Here is a 6,738-nt window from a genome sequence, read left to right on the forward strand (position 1 = left end):
ACATTTAGTCTTTAATTCATCTTAATTTAATTTCTATATAATACATGCTGAGAGAGCTGGGCGCAGTGGCACATGCCTGTAATCCTAGCACTTTGGGAGGCTGAGGTGGGCAGATCACCTGAGGTCAGGAGTTCCAGACCAGCCTGCCCAACATGGCAAAACCCTGTCTCTACTAAAAATACAAAAAATTAGCTGGGCATGATGGCAGGCACCTATAATCCCAGCTACTTTGGAGGCTGAGGCAAGAGAGTTGCTTGAATCCAGGAGGCAGAGATTTCAGTGAGCCGAGATCATGCCATTGCACTCCAGCCTGGGCAACAAGAGTAAAACTCTGTCTCAATATATATGGTGAGAGTTGGAGCCCAGTATTATTCTTCTGCATGTGGCTATCCAATTTTCCCAGTACCATTTATTGAATAGAGTGTCATTTCCCCATTGTTTATTTTTGTCAATTTTGTCAAAAATTAGTTGGTTGTAGGTATGTGGCTTTATTTCTAGGTTCTCTATTCTTTTTAATTGATCTATGTGTCTATTTTTGTACTAGTTCCATGCTGTTTGGTCACTATAGTCTTGTAGCACAATTTGAGGTCAGGCAATATGATGCCTCCAGATTTTTCCTTTCTGCTTAGGATTGCTTTGGCTATTTGGGCTTTTTGTTGTTGTTCCATATGAACTATAGAATTTTTTTTCTAATTTTGTAAAAAAATGGCATTGGTAATTTGATAAGAATTGTGTTGAATCTACAGATTGCTTTGGGCAATAGGGTCATTTTAACGATGTTGGTTCTTCCAATGCATGAGCATGAAATGTTTTACCATTTGTTTGTGTCATCTATAATTTCTTTCATTAGTGTTCTGTAGTTCTCCTTGTAGAAATCTTTCACCTCCTTGGTTAAATGTATTCCTAGGTTGTGTGTGTGTGTGTGTGTGTGTGTGTGTGTGTGGTCTATTGTAAATGGGACTGAGTTCTTGAATTGGTTCCCAGCTTAAATGTTATTAGTGTATAAAAATGCTACTGATTTTTGTATGTTGATTTTGTATCTTGAAACTTTACAGAAGTTGTTTATCAAGTCGGGAGTCTTTTGGAGGAGTCTTTAGAGCTTTCTAGGTATACGACTATGTAATTGGTGAACAGAGATAATTTGACTTCCTGTTTTCTTTTTTCTTTCTCTTGCCTGATTGTTCTGTCTAGGACTTTCAGTATTATGTTGAATAGGAGTGGTGGAACAAGGAATGGACATCCATTCCAAGAAGTGGAACAAGGAATGGACATCCTCGTTCCAATTCTTAGGGGAAATGCTTTCAACCTTTTCCCATTCAGTATGATGTTTAGTGGCTGTGGATTCATCATATATATTCCCCATTCAGTGGCTGTGGGTTTGTCATATATGGCTGTTATTATTTTGAGTTATTTTTAAATGCCTAGTTTGTTGGCAGTTTTTATCATGAAGGAATATTGGCTTTTATCAAATGATTTTTTCTGCATGTATTGAGATAATCATATGTTTTGTGTTCTTAGTTCTGTTTATGTGGTGAATCACATTGATTGATTTGCATATGTTGAGCCATCATTGCATCCCTGGAATAAGAGGGATGAATTATCTTTTTGATGTGCTGTTGGATTCAGTTTGCTAGTATTTTGTTGAGGATTTTGGCTTCTTCGTTGAGTGATATTGGCCTGTAGTTTTCTTTGTTGTGTGCTTGCCTGATTCCTCCCTAACTCATTCTATGACACCAAAATTCAACAGTGCATCAAAAAGACAATTCATCACAATTAAGTGGACTTTATTCCAAGGATGGAAGGATGGCTCAACACACACAAATCAATAAATGTGACTCACCACGTAAACAGAACTAAGAATGAAAACCATGTGATCATCTCAACAGATGCAGAAAAAGCATCCCATAAAATCTCTCCTTCTAGATTGTTTGGAATAGTTTCAGTAACTTTGGTCCTAGCTCTTCTTTGTACATCTGGTAATATTTCGCTGTGAATATGCCTGGTGCTGGGCTTTTTTGTTGTTGTTGGAAGATTTTTTTAATATGAGTTCAATTTTATTACTCCTTATTGGTCTGTTCAGTAGTTCTGTTTCTTTCTGGTTTAATCTTGGGAGGTTGTATGTTTCTAGGAATTTATCCATTTCCTCCACATTTTCTAGTTTGTGTGCATAGAGGTATTCAAAGTACTCTCTGATGATCTTTTGGTTTTTATGTGGTATCAATGGTAATGTCAGCTTTATCATTTCTGATTATGCTTATTTGAATCTTCTTTTTTTCTTAGTCTAGCTAGTGGTCATTAATTTTGTTTATCATTTCAAAGAACCAACTTTTCATTTCACTAATCCTGCGTGTCATCCTGTTTGGTCTCAGTCTCACTTAATTCTGCTCTGATTCTTGTTATTTCTTCTCTTCTGCTAGATTTCGGTTTGGGCAAGCAGCTGGGAGAGCTGCAGAAATGAGCTAGGTAGATCCTGCACCCAGTGTGCCTGGGCAGCCCCTTAGAAGTGTTCTCAGACTCAGACTCTTCTTGTTCTAGTTCCTTGAGGTGTGATGTTAGAATGCTAATTCGAGATCTTTCTTTCTTTTCAATGTAGGTGTTTAATTCTATAAAGTTTCATCATAGCTCTGTTTTTTCTGTACCACAGAGGTTTTGATATGTTTTATCTCTACTTTCATTTGTTTCAAAGAATTGTTTTATTTCTGTCTTAATTTTGTTGTTTACCCAAGAGTCATTCTTGAACGAGTTGTTTAGTTTCCATGTACTTATGTAGTTTTGAGAGTTCCTCTGGATATTGATTTATAATTTTATTCCACTGTGTTCTGAGGATACTTGATACGATTTTTTAAATGTTGAGACTTGCTTCATGGCCAAGCATATGGTTGATTTTGGAGAATATCCCATGCATAGATGAGAATGTATATTCTGTGGTTATTGGGTAGAATGTTCTGCTAATATCTATTAGGTTCATTTAGTCTATAGTCCAATTCAAGTCCAGTGTTTCTTGATTTTCTGCCTCAATGATCTGTCCAGTGGTGTCAATGAGGTGTTGAAGTCCCCACTATTATTGCATTGCTATCAACCTGTTTTCTTAGGTCTACTAGTATTTCCTGTATGAATCTGGGTGATCTGGTGTTAGGTACATAGATATTTAGAAGAGTTAAATCTTCTTGTTGTATTCAACCCTTTATCTTACCTAATACCCTTCTTTGACTTTTTTTTTTTAACTTTTTGGTTTAAAGTTTGTTTTATCTGATATGAGAATGGCTATTCCCACTTGCTTTTGCTTTTCATTTGCATGACATATCTTTCTCTACCTTTTAACTTTGAGTGTGAAGGTGTCTTTAGCCAGTAGGTGGGTCTCTTGTAGGCAGCAAATGATTGGGTCTTATTTTTTTCATCCAATTTGCCACTCTTTATCTTTTAAGTGGAGCACTTAGGCCATTTACATTCAAGGTTAATATTGGTATGTGAGGTTTTGTTCCTATCATAGTGTTGTTAGGTAGTTGTGTTGGAGTTTAAATTGTGTAATTGCTCTATAGGATCTGTGAACTTTGCACTCATGTGTCCTTCTATGATGGTAAGTATTGTCCTTCTGTCTCCATGTTTAGAACTCCTTTGAGTATTTATTGTAGTCTAGTGGTGACAAATTACCTTAGCATTTGCTTGTCTGGAAAAGACCTTATTTCTCCTTCATTTATGAAGCTTAGCTAGCCAGGATTATACAATTCTTGGCTGGCTTTTTTTTTTCATTAAGGAAGCTAAAAACAGGCCCCCAATCTCTTCTGGCTTGTAGGGTCTCTGCTGAGAATTCTGCTGTTAGTCTGATGGATTTTCCTTTACAGGTGATTTGACCCACCTTTCTAGCTGCCCTTACGATTTTTTTTCTGGCATTGACATTGGATAGTCTGATGACTATATGCCTTGGTGATGTTTGTCTTGTATAATATCTCACAGGTGTTCTCTGAATTTTTTATATCTGGACGTCTACCTCTTTAGCAAGATTAGGGAAATTTTCCTGAATTATTCCCTCAAATATGTTTTCCAGGTTGCTTACTTTTTCTTCTCTTTCAGGAATGCCTATAAACTGTAGGCTTGGTCACTTTACATAATCTCATATTTCTCAGGGGCTTTGTTCATTTTTTATAATTCTTTTTTCTTTATTTTTGTCTGACTGGGTTAATTCAAAAGACCAGTCTTCAAGCTTGGATATTCTTTTTTCTGCTTGGTGTAGTCTATTGTTAAAGCTTCCAACTGTACTTTGAAATTCCTTAAATGAACTTTCCTTCTCCACAAGTTCTGTTGGGTTTTTGTTTCTAAGATATTTACCTTTGTCTTTATTTCCTGGAAGGCTTTCATGGTTCTTTTGTGTTGGTTTTCAACCTTCTCTTGGATCTCGTTGAGCATCCTTACAGCCCATACTTTGAATTCTTTACCTGTCATTTATGAGTTCTCATTTTGGTTGGGGTCCATTGATAAAGAGCTAGTGTGATCCTTTGGTCACAACATTCTGATTTTTCGTGGTGCCAGAGTTCTTATGCTGATTCTTTCTCATTTGTAGAAGCTGACACTTCTTATTTTTGAATTTATTTTCATTCTGATTGTTTTTTTTTTTTCTCTATTATTCCCCCCAACCCTTGGGGGTGTGACTGTGGAGTATGTTGGGCAGGTTCTTTTGGCTTCCCTTCTATAGTCCTCTGCACCTCGGTCAGCAGGTTTTATAGTGAGTTGTGCAGTTTGACCTGCAGGCCAGTAGGTGGTAGTTATGGGTAAGAATCGGCTGCAGCACAAGTGGATGGGTATGAACTAGACCTTTGGCTACTGTGAGGAACTCTCTGTTGTTTCAGGTGATGGGCTGGACAGTGGAGTGCCTGGCACCCTGAGCTATCTGTTCAGTGGATGGGGGACACAGCTAGGCAGAGCTGGATCCCCTGGCTTGCCCATAAATACCCCAATGGCAAGCACAGGCACCTGGGGAATTGCACTAGCTCTGTGTCCTAGATAGGCAGGAGCACAATCTGTTTCCCTATCACACCCCTGTGCCAGGGCTAGTGACTTTCATTTCAGATGCACACTGTGGTCTATCTCTAGGCCACAGTGTAGCGGAGAGCCACGGAAATGCCAGTCCTATGGCTCTCTGTGGGAGTGGTTTTGGATATAACCTCCACTCAGTCCGATACAGACAGCTTTGTGGCTCACCTGTTCCCCAGGGTGGTAACTGCTGGCGGGTGGGGAGGGCCTCTGCCTTTCAGCCTGTGTGGGCGGGTTTCAGTTGCAGTGACGTCAGCTGGTTGGGTCAGCCCACCTCAGGGCCTGGGGGAGTGGTCAGGTATCAGCAGTGCCACAATAGGCTAGATAATTCTCTAATTCCTAGGTCCCTAGATGGCCAGTGAATGGTATATATGAGTGCTGTAGGGACTGGACCAGGATCCGCCCGGCCCAGAGTTCAGGTGCTAGATGTGACAGGGAGGGGTAGACTGGTCCCTGGCCACCAGCCAAACTCTCAGGTGCCAGCAGGCAGAATGCTCAGGCAGTGAGAGCCTGAGGGCAGATTATAGGCCTTTGGGGGCTGGGCTGTCAGAAGGGCTCCAAGCTGCAGCTGAAAAGGTCAAGTGACAGCTGATGCTTGTGCTGTGGCCCTTTCACTAGGGAAGGCAGACCCCCCGAGCTGCGACACTGGAGACTGGCAGCTTCAGAGCGCGTGGCCCATCGCACTTCCCTCCCACAGAAGCAGCGCTGGATTTTGCTGCTGGGGCATGTTTAGGTGCCTGGCCTCCCTGCTCCCTTCCTGGACCATGGGTGGCAGGGGTGGAGGCAGCAGTGGCAGTGACTACTGCATGACCCACAGGGCTTATCAGTGGTTTCTGGGGGTTGGGATTTCAGGGAAACGCTGAGCTATGGGGTGGCTTCGCTGGGGCCCTGTTGCCAATGCAGGCACACCCCATTTGGTGGGGAGCAGCAGAAGTAGGAAGCCATGCAGTGCGTAGTCTGCCTGCTCCTCCATACCATGGGTGCAGCATCTGTCTTTGGGGAATGCAAAAGTGCTCAGCCTCCCTCTTTGGCATGGTAGCAGCAGCTGGTATTAGGCTGTTCAGGGATCAAAAGCCTGTGGGATTCCACACAGGTTTGAGGGGTGCCTCTGTGCTGTCTCCAGGCAGCTCCCTGGAGGTCCGGGGTACTTGAGTGGTCTTTCTCATGTCTAGGATTTTAAAGGCCCATGGCAGAGGTGTGGACACCTGGGGTCTCTCACTTGCCCACCACTTGCCCACATTAGGGAGCCTCTCCCAACTCTGTGCCTGTACCAGCTCAGAGGGTGCCATCTTAGCTCTCCTAGGCTGTCTGTGATTCCTGTCATTTCTCTGTTGAATTTCAGCATGCTCTCTTAGATGATCTACTTGAAGTGTTAGTGTTTACTCATGATTTTGATTCCTCTCTGGGAGAGAGGTGCCCAGTAGCTGATCCCAGTCAGTCATCTTTAAGCACTTTATATTTTGAGGACATTAGCACTTTATTTGTGATGTATTTTGCAAATATTTTCTACTAGTTCATCAGTTGTCTTTTGATTTGTTTACATTTTTGCAATGCAAAAGATTTTTTTGTGTTGTCAGATTTATTTATTGAAAAGCTTTTATTTATTAAAAAACCTTTTCCTGTATCCAAGTGTATTAATTTGTTTTCACACTGCTATGAAAAACTGCTTGAGACTGGGTAATTTATAAAGAGGTTTAATTGACTCACAGT

Source organism: Pan paniscus, chromosome 7, assembly GCF_029289425.2.
Source record: "Pan paniscus chromosome 7, NHGRI_mPanPan1-v2.0_pri, whole genome shotgun sequence".
NCBI lineage: Eukaryota > Metazoa > Chordata > Mammalia > Primates > Hominidae > Pan > Pan paniscus.